This window comes from Lynx rufus, unplaced genomic scaffold (genome assembly GCF_022079265.1).
Source record: "Lynx rufus isolate CCGP_SWC_20201006 ecotype Redwood Valley unplaced genomic scaffold, mLynRuf1.p SCAF_10, whole genome shotgun sequence".
Lineage (NCBI taxonomy): Eukaryota > Metazoa > Chordata > Mammalia > Carnivora > Felidae > Lynx > Lynx rufus.
Window position 1 is genome coordinate 54,816,062 of NW_025814824.1, and position 14,648 is coordinate 54,830,709.

Below are 14,648 nucleotides of genomic sequence, written 5' to 3' on the forward strand. Positions count from 1 at the left end.
TCAAGACGGTTAGCAAAGTTAGTCAGGCGCGAACTCAAATCTACTTCTGGCTTCAGAGGTCATGCTTTCCCACAACATTAGGCTGTATCCAACACATTCAGCTGGATGGTAACTCGGAAAGTCAGTTTAGGAAGCCATATCAACAATCTTTAAAATGCTTATTAATTGCATTTCTATCCTAGAAATACGACTTAAGGAAATCATCAGAAATGTGCACAAAGAATGATGTTTACCCCAGTCTTATTTATAATGAGATAGGTACATGTATGTGTACATGTATGTATATGTATATATATGAGTATCATGCAATTATTTTAAATGACTATGAAAGAATATAATCCAGTAGAGAGAAAAAATATAGCCCACAGAACATATGTCATGAGCTTAACAACATAGAAAACATAAAAACATAGAGAAAAAACAGAAAGGAAAAGTAAAAAATGTGAAAGTAGGTAGTAAGATCATGTTAAAACTTTTTTCTTTCTACTTCTCAATAGTTTTTAAGTTTTCCACCAAAAAACAAAACAAAAACAAAAACAAAAACCTATTATTTTGCATTGAGGAGGGCACTTGTTGGGATGAGCACTGGGTGCTGTATGTAAGCGATGAATCATGGGAATCTACTCCCAAAACCAAGAGCACACTATATACACTGTATATTAGCTAACTTGACAATACATTAAATAATTTTAAAAACCCTATTACCTTTGGGATAATTGGCATTTTTTATTTTACTTTAATAGGCAGTGGGGGGAGTGACTGCTACCCACCAGTGGCTCACCCCCAGGGGCTCTAGGTCACCTTCCAGGACCAGCAGGGTTGGGTTGTCTGTCCATCCTGCAAGTTTGCTGTCCCTGAGGAAGAAAGGGTCCTTTGTAGCTGAGAGAAGGTTTTGTGTGCTTTACAAATAATCTCCTTCAAAACCTTCTGCTTGGAGCCTAGACCTGTATCTCCACTCCCGGGCTCCAGAGATATCTCTGTCACCCAAGGCTGGGCACCACCGCAGCCTGGGCTCTGCTCTAATAAGTCGTGGAATGCTTGTGTCTGAGATCTTAACTGGGGGCAGCCCTGCTGAAATGAGCTCTGTCCCAGGTGAGGACAGAACTGTTTCTGTGGCATTCCCTGAAGTCCAGGAGTCCTCCTGGTGGAAGAAGATGGGAATGTGGGACAGGAAAAGGGCACGGGATCTGCACCTTCCTACCCTTTACTAATATCTCTAGTGCTAGTTTTACTTTCACACCCTGGCCAGCCCAGTCTCCCTCACTCCCAATGGAGAGATTCTTACACCAATAGGATTTCCCACTTCTGAGTCTGTCAATTAAGTCCCTCCCTTCCCTTTGCTTTTTTTAGGGATACAGGTGACCCTTACTACATTTTACTCATAATTGCCGTGTGGCCACTTCCATTATTATTTTGTTTGTGGAGTCTTATTCCCTCTGCTTACCTCCTAGAAATAAGTCCTGGAGACCCAAAACTAGAAGACTACATGCTCAGAATGGTCATGGCCCAGTGCTTCACAGTGATGTCTCAAAAGCCCACATGGTTCCCTTTTGTTCTTTACTAAATAATCTGGTCTATTTCAGGGAAAACAGTTGCTTAGTCAGGTGTCCAATGGAGGAGACAAGGCTGTAAATTCTGGCTATCACCCGAAGCATATCTGTAGTCCTATCTTTCTCTACATTATCAGACATCAAAAGATACTTTGACAAGAGAATCATTTGGAAGAAATCTTGAAACCAATCATTTGCTAGTTCAGTGGAGGTACAGCATATTTTAAACAGCATTTCTGTGTCTACAGGATTTCACACATTATGAGGCCCATGTTCCCCAAGGAGATGTGAGATCAATCTACCCAGCATCCTTTGCAGTAATATGATGGTAAATATTTCACAATGAGTTTTCCAGGGGGGGTAAAAAGCCCTGATTTGTATCACTTGCCAATTTTCAGGGTGTAAATACTCCTAATGAGGCCATTTCAAATCACCAATAATTTTAAAACTGGCCCATAAAAATCCTTGAGACTTAACATTCAGCTATCAGAGGCTGGTTTGAGCCACTTCAACAGACCACTGGATAGGCATGTGACTTAGACCCTGTAAACAGATGCACCTGCATGAAATGAGCTTTGAAGAGAAAAATACTGGGAAGCAGTCTCCACATGGACTCTATCTTTCTGCAATGTGGCAGAGGAAGTGCCCTGTTGTGGAGTGTGGGAGCCTGGTTGTGGTGTCCAGTCCGAGCACCAGCAGTGTGAGCTGCTGTGTCTGTTCCCATGGCACCGGCCCTAGGGTCGGCCCTGGAGCAGACCTGAGGTGCACCTGAGTGTTGTTCCTGACTTCATGGCCTCCTGGCTCACCTACAGGTTCTGTGAACTTGCTCATCTCCTTTAATAAATCTCTTTTGTGGTTTGCCCGAATAGAGTGAATTCTCGTATTTGCAAATATGAGCCCTAGCTGATTCTGTTTGAGGCAGAGATAGATTCTTGGAAGCGTAATTAAATATTGCTTCCATTACATCTGTCTTCAGAGTTTATGATTTTCCCCATCGGGGTGAATTCAGGTTTCATTCGATCCCCTGTACTCCCATCGATGGCAATGGTGGACAGAAACCTCAAACTCGGATTACTCAGCAGCTCCTGATGCAGGAAGGGTGCAGCTTTACTGTGCAATGAAGCATCTAATAAGAAGGCCTTGCTCTCCCAGAAAGCCTCAGGGAAAGTGAGGGATAATTCCTTTGACCTCAGCAGTGCCAGCTCTCACATTCACCAAAGACACTGTGGAAAACTCTCTGAAGAGCAACACAGGGACCATGCAATTATCCACTACGTACATTTTGATAACCGCTCCCAAATCATTGATTCATCAAACTTTACCTTAGATATTATTCTAGCACTTTAGGAACCTCCCACCTCCAAGGCACCTTCAATTCTTGCTAAAAATTATATATGCCTTGCCAGACCTCCTGAAGACCAGGAATTTACATTTTCAACTTGTCCTTAAAATTTCTGAGAGCCAAACTTATTTATGATCAATATCACACAAAAAAAGGGCAACTCACCCCCCCCAAAAAAAGAAAAAATATATATATATACATATATATTTAAAAGTTTAACAGAAAATCCTAGGTATACAACACAGATTACATCTTTAGACATTCACGCATAACATTATCATGAAATGATTAATAAATAAATTTTAACCCATAGTTTCAGGCCAATAAAGTTCTCCAAAATGCCTCAGGTGTGTGAAGAGAAGCTGAGTGGAACCCAGTGCATTTCCTGGAAGTCACCACCCTCCCCCAACTTTTTCTCCGTATCTACAGACCTCCTGTCTCCCGTGGTAGTTTCCAAAAGAGAACTCTACCCAGCAGTTTTGAAATTCTGCTGCTTCTCATCATGCCTGAAAGATATGGTGGAGTTAAAAATAACAACAGCTGAGTTTGAAGGTCTGTTTACAAAACACCAGGCTAAGCACTTTGAATGGATTATTTCACTTAATCCTCACAGCTCTGTGGTGTAGGCACAGTCATTATCCTCATTATATAGATGAGGAAACTAGACACAAGCAAATTATCCAAGTTCTCAGGAAGGTAATGGCAAAGGGAGGATATGAACTGTGGGAGTCTAACTCCAGAGTCTATACTCTTTTTTTTATTATTATTTATTTTCAATGTTTATTTATTTTTGAGAGAGAGACAGTGCAAGCTGGGGAGGAACACAGAGACAGAGGCAGAGGATGCAAAGCAGGCTCTGCACTGTCAGCAAAGAGCCCAACACCGGGCTCAAACCCACGAAATGCGAGATCACGACCTGAGCTGAAGTCAGATGCCCAACCAACTGAGCCACCCAGGTGCCCCTGGAGTCTATATTCTGAAGGACTGCACCACACTGATAGTAGCTGACAGTGGTCAGATCAAAGACAAGCCAAAGCAGTCTTAAGAAAGAAGAACAAAGCAGGAGATATCACGCTCCCTGGTTTCAAACTATACTATAAAACTATAGTACTCAAAACAGTGTAGTACTGGCATAAAAATAGATACAAAGATCAACAGAATAGAATACAGAATCCAGAAATAAACCCAGCTTATGTGGCCAATTAATCTTCAACAAAGGAGGTAAGAATATACAGTGGGGAAAAGACAGTCTCTTCATTAAATAGTGTTGGAAAAACTGGACAACTATACTCAAAAGAATGAAACTGGACCATCTTCTTACACTGTACACAAAATAATGTAAGTAAATGTAAGACTAGAAACCATAAAAATCCTAGAAGTAAACATAGGCAGTAAGCCCTTTGACATCTAAGCAGTATTATTCTGGATCTGTCTCCTCAAACAAAGGAAACAAAGAACTACAGCTAGGTATATCAACTAGGACTACATCAGACTAAAAGGCTTTTGCACAGCAAAGGAAACCATCAACAACACGAAAAGGCAAACTACTGAATGGGAGAAGATATTTGTAAATGATATAATCAATAAGGGGTTAATAACCAAAATGCATAAAGAACTCACATAAGTCAATATCAAAAAAAACAAACAATCCAGGCACCTGGGTGGCTCCATCAGTTAAGCATTTGGCTCTTTACATTTCGACTCAGGTCATGATCCCAGGGTTGTGGGATCAAGCCCCATGTCAGGCTCCATGCTCAGTGTGGGATTCTCTTTCTCCCTCTCTCTGTGCCCCTACCCTGATCATATGCACACACTCTCTCTCTCTCAAAATAAGCTTTAAAAAAAATAATCCAATTAAAAAATGCTCAGAGGACCCAAATAAACATTTTTTCCAAAGAAGACACACAGATATCCAACAGACATATGAAAAGATGCTCAACATCACTCATCATCAGGGAAATACAAATCAAACCACAATGAGATATCACCTTATATCTATCAGAGTATTCTGGCTATTATCAAAAATATAAGAAATAACAATTGCTGGTGAGAATGTGAAGAAAAAGGAACCCTCCAGCACTGTTGGTGGAAATGCAAAATGAGGGCAGCAACTATGGAAAACAGTATGGAGATTCCTCAAAAAATTAAATATAGAACTACCATAAAACCCAGCAATTCTACTTCTGGGTATTTGTCAAAAGAAAGTGAAAAATCCTGATTCAGAGAGATATATGCACCCCTATGTTTACTGCAGCAATATTTACAACAGTCAAAATATGGAAACAACCTAAGTGTCCATCTATAGAAGAATGGATAAGGAAGATAAAATATACATACACACGCGCACACACACAGGAATATTACTCAACCATAAAAAGGAATGAAATCTTACCATTTGCAACAACATAGATAGACCTAGTAGGTATTATGATCAGTGAAATAAAGGCAGAGAAAGACAAATACCATATGATTTCATTTATATGTAGACTCTAAAAAACAAACAAATAAACAAAACAGAAGCAGACTCATAGATACAGAGAATAATCTGAGAGTTGCCAGAGAGGAGGGGGTAGGAAGATGGGTGAAATAGAAGAAGGGGATTAAAAGGCACAAACTTCCAGTTATAACATAAATAAGACACAGGGATACAATGTACAACTTTGAGAATATTGGTAACAATGGCAGCTTTATACGGCGACGGCGACGGATGGCAGCTAAGTTCACCGTGTTGATCACTTCATAATGTATCTGAATGCTGAGCCACTATGTTGTATATCTGAAACTAATATAATATTGGGGCTTTTTCAGTTTCAAGTTTTTATTTAAATTCCCGTTATTTCACAAAAACAAATATTACATGTCAACTACACTTCAATAAAAAAAGAAAGAAAGAAAAAGACAGAGGTGGGACGCTGGGGAATGACAAGTGCTGCAAGGAAGCTGCTTAATGTACACAAAAGGACCTCCCAGAATGTCCAAGGCTTGCAGAAAATCTTGGAGGGTTTTACAGGGGCTGGGTGTCCTCATTAGCTAGTGAGGACTAGTCTGTGACACAGGGATGGGAGCAGCAATGGTGACCCCACTCACAGTTTGTGGCCCAAAGAGTCAGTAAAGTGGCTACAGTTCTTGCTACAGAGAACAGATTCTGTCATTGTCATCTGATCCATTTGTTGTCTTTGTTATAAAAGCCAGGTGAAAGAATACCTTCTAGGGTTTCTGCTGAAAAGCGTTGACCCGGGGTGCTCACTGAAGCAGTCCCAGACTCAATTCCACCTCCTCCACTGTCTTGCTTTTCAGGTTTCACAGGAACTAAAACCCTTCCCTTGAATCAGGGCAGCACAGACCTGGGCTCAAATCCTAATTCTACCATACAAGGTCTGCAATCTCGGGCAAGTTAATTGACCTCTCTGAACCTGGTTTTTCATCTGTAAGAAATTGATGAACATTCTTAACTCACGGGAATGAGCATGAGAATTAAATGAAAACAGCATTTAGCAAAGGTCCTGGCTAAGAGCAAACGTTCAATAAATAGTAATTACTTGGACCATCACACAAGCGCACACTTCTTCCCAAATCATTTATTCATTAATTCCTTTATACACAAGTCCCTTCAACAAACACTTCTGAATTCTGTACTTTTGCTTTGTGTACACACATATCAATGGGACTGGGACGTGGATAGATGGAGGGTGTGGGTATGTGTTATCAGGCCTGTGCTTACTTCCTTTGCAAAAGCAGTATCTGGAAGGTATAACGCCCACAGTGCAGTCTGTGTTCAGACAGACATGGACTGCAGTCAGGCCTAGGGCATCCAGGGAAGCAAGCTATCTCTTCTTCTGCATTCCCTACCTTTTCTCTCCAAACAGCAAGAACAGGGTTTCTTTTCACATGGGAATAAATGAAATGCAGAAAGTTTTGCTTCCATTCACAGCCTCCCTCCCATCCCTCTGCCATCTGAGCACTGACTGCCTGGCTCTCTGTGTGTCTCCACACTGTGCTATATTGAGACCCTGCCTGTAATAAAGAGAAGTAAATCAAGTCCATATTCAAAAGCCACACTGAAGAGCAAAACAAACTCAGACACAAGACTGTGCCCGTTCTGATGAACGAGGACCGCCAGCCTGGTTGGCGAAGGTAAGACTGAATGATGCCTTTACATAGTTTCATTTTCTGCCTTTCCCCCAGGGCCTCTTAGCTTGGCTTTTTTCATGTATATTTTCGACATTTATTCATAGGGATAAATGGACTGTTTGATCTTTCTGGATTTCCCTTTCAGTGACTAACCAAGACAGGAAAATATAGAAATACATAATTTCGAGCCCTCAAACCACTGGTTGCCTCTGCAAAGATGCAGATAAGAAATGAATACTCTCTTCTTTGACCAATATTTATCATGTCTTCTACAGCTTGCTGCAAGCTCCCTGCCCTCAGATTTCATGGACTACAGCAGGGCTTTGCAGCCTCAGTACTATTTGGGGAGGGATCATTCTTTGCTGTGGAGAACTGTCCTGTGCGTCGCACGATCTGGGCAATATCCATAGTCTCTACTACTCACTGACGCCATAGCACTCTCGACCAGAGCTGTGCCAACCGAACTATCTGCAAATGTTGCCAAAATGTCTCCTGGGGGACAAACCCCCCCCCCTCACCCCGGTTGAGAACGACAGGACCAGAGAGACATGTAATTGAATACCTATCATGAAATGAGAAGGCGGTGACTGGCAGAAACGTGTCAAGTGCTACAGAAAGAGAAACTCCTTCCACCAGGAAAAATAAGGAAAACAGGAGATGACAGCTGAAGCTGAGCTTAGAGCTTTCGTTGTCAGAAGTAACTCCCTATTTTGAACTCAGATTAGCCTTCTGACACCACTACCATCCTTTGGTCTAGATTCTCTCATTCGATACAAAAACGATTTGCCTATACAAGTATTTGCCAGCTCACATGATACTGTCTGGGTTTGCTACTCTGGTCTTAAAGGAGAATTCCCGGGAATGGGGTGGAAAATCGCCGGTGGAGCCTCAGCCATGGTCCATGAAGACAGGAGGGCAAAGAAGAATGCAGATCCTGGGAGACAACCTGAGGAAACAAAAGCGTATCATCTATCACTAAGCATAAGCATCTATGTTTACTTTAAAAACAAAAGTCCGGGGGCGCCTGGGTGGCGCAGTCGGTTGGGCGTCCGACTTCAGCCAGGTCACGATCTCGCGGTCCGTGAGTTCGAGCCCCGCGTCGGGCTCTGGGCTGATGGCTCGGAGCCTGGAGCCTGTTTCAGATTCTGTGTCTCCCTCTCTCTCTGCCCCTCCCCCATTCATGCTCTGTATCTCTCTGTCCCAAAAATAAATAAACGTTAAAAAAAAAAAAAAATTAAAAAAAAAAAAAAAAAAAAAAACAAAAGTCCGGACAAGAACTTCAATGATCCTTTGCAACTACGTGGATGGAACTGGAGGGTATGATGCTAGATGAAATCAGTCAGTCAGAGAAAGACAAATATCATGACTTCATTTATATGAGAACTTTAAGAGACAAAACAGATGAACATAAGGGAAGGGAAGCAAAAATCAGATAAAAACAGGGAGGGGGGACAAACATAAGAGACTGTTAAATATAGAGAACAAACAGAGGGTTACTGGAGACGGGTTGTGGGAGGGGGGATGGGCTAAATGGGTAAGGGGCACTAAGGAATCCACTCCTGAAATCACTGTTGCACACTATATGCTAACTACCTTGGATATAAATTTTAAAAAACAGTAATAATAAAAATTTTTTAAAAAGAACTTCAGGGGCGCCTGGGTGGCGCAGTCGGTTAAGCGTCCGACTTCAGCCAGGTCACGATCTCGCGGTTCGTGAGTTCGAGCCCCGCGTCAGGCTCTGGGCTGATGGCTCGGAGCCTGGAGCCTGTTTCCGATGCTGTGTCTCCCTCTCTCTCTGCCCCTCCCCCGTTCATGCTCTGTTTCTCTCTGTCCCAAAAAAAATAAAAAATAAAAAAAATAAAAAAATTTAAAAAAATAAAAAAAAAAGAACTTCAATGATCCGATACATTTCTCTACTATGAAATGAAACAAAAGTGAGCCCTAGCTATTGAGTTTTCTGAAACATCATGAGTTTAAGCTAGTGAATTCAACACTCAGAAACCCTACGCACGTGGCCAGTGCTGCTTGCAGTGATGTTCCCTTTGCTCTCCTTCCAAGTTGTAACTGTTTGCTCCTCTTGAAGCTAAAAGAAGTTCCAGATGAAATGGCAGGCGCTCAGACACTCACTGTCAGACGCCATTCACAGCAAGCAGCCCCACAGCCACATTGTCCCATGTGAGCAAATTTGTGTGGGTGCACAGGAGCCCATTTAACTGACTTTTAATGCTGATAAATCCACAAAGTAAACATGGAGGGACTGGAGGGAGGCACTCCAAATAATGGAGCACGAACCTCTAAAGATCCACTCATGTCAAAATTCACTTTTTCAGAACTCCACAAATCAAAGGCTCGCAATGATCCAAGAAGTATTTATTCAAGTACTGAATCTGGGTAAAAAGGGTGAGCTTCATGGTATTTGAACTTGTCCTATCACAACCCTATTTTGAATCAGAAAGTTTGCACCGTTATTTGTTGAACAAATGGATGCAGTTTGCTCTGGCTGATTAAGCATCAGTTGGGCTATAATATGGATGAAAAATCTACATTAACAGCAAAGCGACAATTTCACCATCCACAAACCCAGCTTTGGCAGTTACGTTTCCTTCCAGTAAGAGAATTGACACAGCAATTTTTCTTGTAGCCTACTGGAGCTCACGTAGATCCTAGGAGATGACTTTAATAAGGAGATAATCTGAGGGGCTCCTGGGTGGCTCAGTCGGTTATGCATCTGACTGCGGCTCAGGTCATGATATTGCGGTTTGTGAGTTCAAGCCCCACGTTGGGCTCTGGGCTGACAGCTCTGGAGACTGGATCCTGCTTCGGATTCTGTGTTTCCCTCTCTCTCTGCCTTCCCCCTGCTCACACTCTGTCTCTCTCTCTCTCAAAAATGAACATTAAAATTTTTTTTAAAAATAATGTGATAATCTGAAAGCTTAAGGTTAACACCGCACATACTGACTGCTTTGTAAATTCTTGACGTGCTATCATCGCTAGTTTCACTAGAAAATGTGTCCATGGGCTTTTGACTGGGCTTCTGCCACTGAGCTTAGAATTATAAAATAAGAGTTGCAGGGGAAGCAACAAATAACTCTCCTCTGTAACTACTACTCCTGCTGGGATGTAAACCCTACACCCGAATGAAAAAAACAAACGTTAAATTGCCTACAACTATTAGTTGTAGTGATTCAGGACTTTTCACACCTTTCTTTTTTCTTTCTTTTTTTTTTCCAATTCTTTTGCCAAGAGTATAAGTCCCTCTTACATTATCTCTGACTACATTGGTTGCCATGGTTTTCTAGCTTTCACTACTTCTGGAAATAAATAACCCATTAGATGTATGTCATTGCTAATTTGTCTCTTTGTATCACACAGATAGGTGATTTGTAGCCTGGACATCAGCACTAGTTATCCTGAGTCTCCCTTAGTGAAAAGTTGGCACCAGAATGTTTTAGCAAAATACATAATACCCTGACTTCCGTTTAGGAGATCTGTCCTCATGAAAAGGTGAGTATTGTTTCTTAGTAGTGAGTCAATCTTGCTTGCTTCTATTGTTACTAAAGATAATTTATTTTATTAATAACCTTTTGTACATTTTCTGTACTATCTTATGTCCAGGCCCCCTTTTTGATAGACACTGTAAAAATTAAAATTAGCCTCAACTGTTTCAAAACATCACAAATTCCAAAGTGACAGACTCCAAAGGAATGTTTAAAAAAAATTACATGAAAATGATTATTATAGAATATCTGGGTGGTTTTTTTGTACGTTCTGAACTGTTTTTACTCATGACACTTCTGACATCAAATATATGGGTTTGTTTTTTTTTTCCCCACACCAACCAACTCTCCAAATCTCCAGACACCAACTGGTTGCCTACAACTCAATTCAGTCTTGACATGGTCTGGAGTCCACTCCTATCTGGAATTACAAGAGATCCCACAGGTGAAGGGTTCAGCCCCATAAGAATACCCCCCACTTCAAATGCCAATCACAAGAAATGCCAGGGCCTTTCTATACTTTTGACTGACCACCTATAAATCAGAGGTCCCCATGACCCCCTCATCAGTGTCAAAGATGATTTGCTAGAACAGCTCACAAAACTCAGGAAAACAGTTTACTATTACTGGTTTATGATTTTCAAAATGCAACTCTGAAACTGCCAAATGGAAGACATGCATAGGACAAAGTATGGGGTGAGCAGCGCAGAGCCCCCTCCAGGCATACTGCCACCCTCCCAACACCTCCATGTGTTCACCAACCCAGAAGTTCTCTGAACCTCGTGTTTTGGAGGTGTTTATGGAGGTTTTATTAAGCTGACATGACTGACAAAATCACTGGCCATTGCTGAGCCCCTCTCTCCTTCCCAGAGGTCAGGGGATGAGTATGAAATTTCCAACACTCACCACGCCTTGGTATTTCTGGCAACCAACCTCCATCCCGAAGCTATCTTGGGAGCCCAGCCATCAGCCATCTCATCAGCCTACAAAAAAGACACTCTTATCATGCCAAAGATTCCAAGGGTCTTAGAAGTTCTTGTGTCAGGCAGAAGGGAATAAGACTAACATATGACATATTATAACATAAGATGTTTTTATCATCCCTATCACTCAAGAAATTCTAAGTTTTACGAGCTCTGTACCAGAAACTGGGGACAAAGACAGATGTATCTATCTATCTATCTATCTATCTATCTATGTGGAGAAAGAGAGAGAGAAGGAGAGAGATCTTATTATTTCACGGTATCACAGAGGTACATCAATTCTTTCAAGTTGCAGAGATAATCAGTCTACAATTTGGTGGGTATGGGTCTCCCAAATGACCTCAGCCCCACGCAGTCCAGGATCCAAAGAGAATTCAGCATGAAAAAATATGGTTTTGTACCCACTAGCAAGAAAGGAAGATGGGGCAAAAGTTAATCTCCCAAGGGGCTAGGTCCTATTTCTTGTCAAAAGTATCTCAGAAGCTCCTAAATCAAGACCATATTCCCTTTTGGTGTCATGAAGAACTTTGTACAAAACCTTGATGTTGGGACTTCCCATACATCCACCCGCCCCACCTACACCATCTCTAGCTCAGTGGCACCCTTGACACATAATACTTGTTAGTGGCTTTAGGCCCTCCTCCTTGCGCTATCAGCACATACCACAGAAAGCTCTCAATTGTGTTGAAATAAACAGGACTGAAGTTATTTGTTAAATGAGCTGTTTATGCACAAGCCTGTAATCATAACAACTTGAATGCAGAGTGAGACATTTGAGGGAACAATAGGTCATTGTGACTGTCCCAGGCTAAACCCAGTCAGTCTGACAAAAAAAAAAAAAAAGAATAGCAGAGCTGAGGGGAATGGCTAAGAATCAGAACCTTCAAGGAGGTCACATACACCTAGGCCACTGGCCAATCCAGAGAGTTCAAGAGGCAACAACACACATTAAGATTATTTGCCTTCCCCATTGCTTGGGACATAGCCTTGATTTCCAATGTTCCCTGAATCTGTTTATTCTTTGATTCAACATTCAGCAAGTCCATATGCAAAACTGCCTTCTGAGAGATACAGGGATAACTAAGGCTTTCTAGAGCCCACAGAGATCCTCTGGAGATGGACATAAGTAGCCACAACACAAAATCAAATGGGCAGAGGTCATAAGAGGGAGACAAATGAAGTTCTCCTTGATAAGAGATGTTAATAACCATCTTCCAACCTGATTTTCATGAAAGAAGTTCTTTCTCACTTGTGACTTTCTGAATATATCTGCACAGAAGAAAGGAATTATTAAGGCTGCTCAGACTGGTCCCTCCCCAGTCAACTCCATTCATCTTTAGGTCTCAACTTATAAGTCACTTCCTCCAAAATATCTTCGATCCTTCCTAGGTCCCTGCTACATTCTCCAAGGTCCATAGGATTTTCCTAATCAGATACTTAATATTCTGCTTAATTATTTGCTTAATTTTCTGTCCCTATAATTAGATTAAATTCCATGAAAGGAGAGCTGCGCCCTGTATCTCTGCTCAGGGTTTGGTGCACAGTAGGCATGCAGTGAACATTTTATACACATTTATCAATCAGTCAACACATAGCACATTTAAAAAGCCTCAGCAAAAATCAAAGGGGAGGAATACTGAGCAGCAAAACTGCTCAGCAATCTAACTGGACATGAAAATGGATTAATGCAAACTTTTAACACAAAATATAGAATTATAGACTATAGGCCCTGCCCCTCATGCATGGAAAGAGGTTCAATGGTGCTGGCAATAAATCACAGATCGTTTGAAACCCAAAATTATTCAACATTTTTTTTATCCCTACCTACCATTAGTTTCCCACACACACACACACAATACTTTTTAATAGAACCACTAATAAATTAGGAGGAGAAACCATGCTCTGACTTTCATCTCCTCCTTCTTCTGCCTTCCACCTTCTGGGAGGCTTGAGAGAGAGACAATAGCCAGAAGAAGAAGGAATAAAGAGAATGAATAATCCCTGTGCTTCAGCTTTTAGCTGTCAGTCTCTCACTAAGGATCAGAATCCTGCCCAAGATCTGAAGAACCTGGGGTTCTGGCATTCAGGGTTCTGTATCCCCAGTCCTGGACCCTCTGCTCAGGAAGCTTCCACATAACGGCTGCCTCTCCACCTAAGAACAAGGCTGCCAGGGGATGTCAGGTCCAGCCAGCATCCATCAGCATCACTGAGTGTCATACATACCTGGACAGCCACTGAATGTGACCCTGAGCAGGCAAATTAGCACTGGGATGCAAAAAAAAAAAACAACCTATGCTGCACTTTTCAATGAAAATGCTCCCGTTTGATCTCTATCAGGAACAGTGCTTTTCTACAAGCCTGTCACTGCATGTGATGCCTCTATTACATACACAGCCTCTGGCAACATGGACAAGGCTGAATCCCTGCCCAAAATCAAAATGTGCCAAGGCAGATCAAAACATGAAGCAGTGCTTAAGTTGAGGTGGAGAGCAATTCACGAGCACAGACATCTAACTCTTAACTCTTTCTTTGCTTCTATCCTTAGTTTCCAGTTGGACTGTGGATACCACAATACCACCCTCCTCCCTGCTCCTCAAACCCATTATCACCACCAAAAATCACCCAGATTCCACAACATCATACAATGCATTCATTGGATTCTAGCAGAGAGGCAATGGAAACACAACATGACATCTTCCATTTCCAAACAGAGCCCAAGCAAAGCATTGCCCCATTGACGAATGCTTGCTTTCAGGCGCTCCCGCTATCCCCAGGTGGTTCATATGCACACCCAGTTGGAGACTGGCACTTTCCTGTCTAGAACAGCTGTTCCACTGAGCCACCCCCAGAAGGATGCCTCAACCAAAAGCCAATTTTTTATGGCAATGCCCACTGATTAATAAAGCATGTGCAAAGAGACAGCCCTCCAAATAATTAGCCTTCCTTTTGCAGATCTTGGGAAGTCATGCCCGATCCAAGCCTCCCTGCAATTCTGGCTCCTTAACCAGCACAGTTGTGAGCAAATAAGAGCTTTTGTTATAAACTTCAGGTGTCTTTGCTAAAGCACAGGTGAGAAATGTAGGACAGAGTAACTTCCAGCTTTTACCAGAATGCAAACATGCTTCTCTCTTGAAGCTGGAAGGTA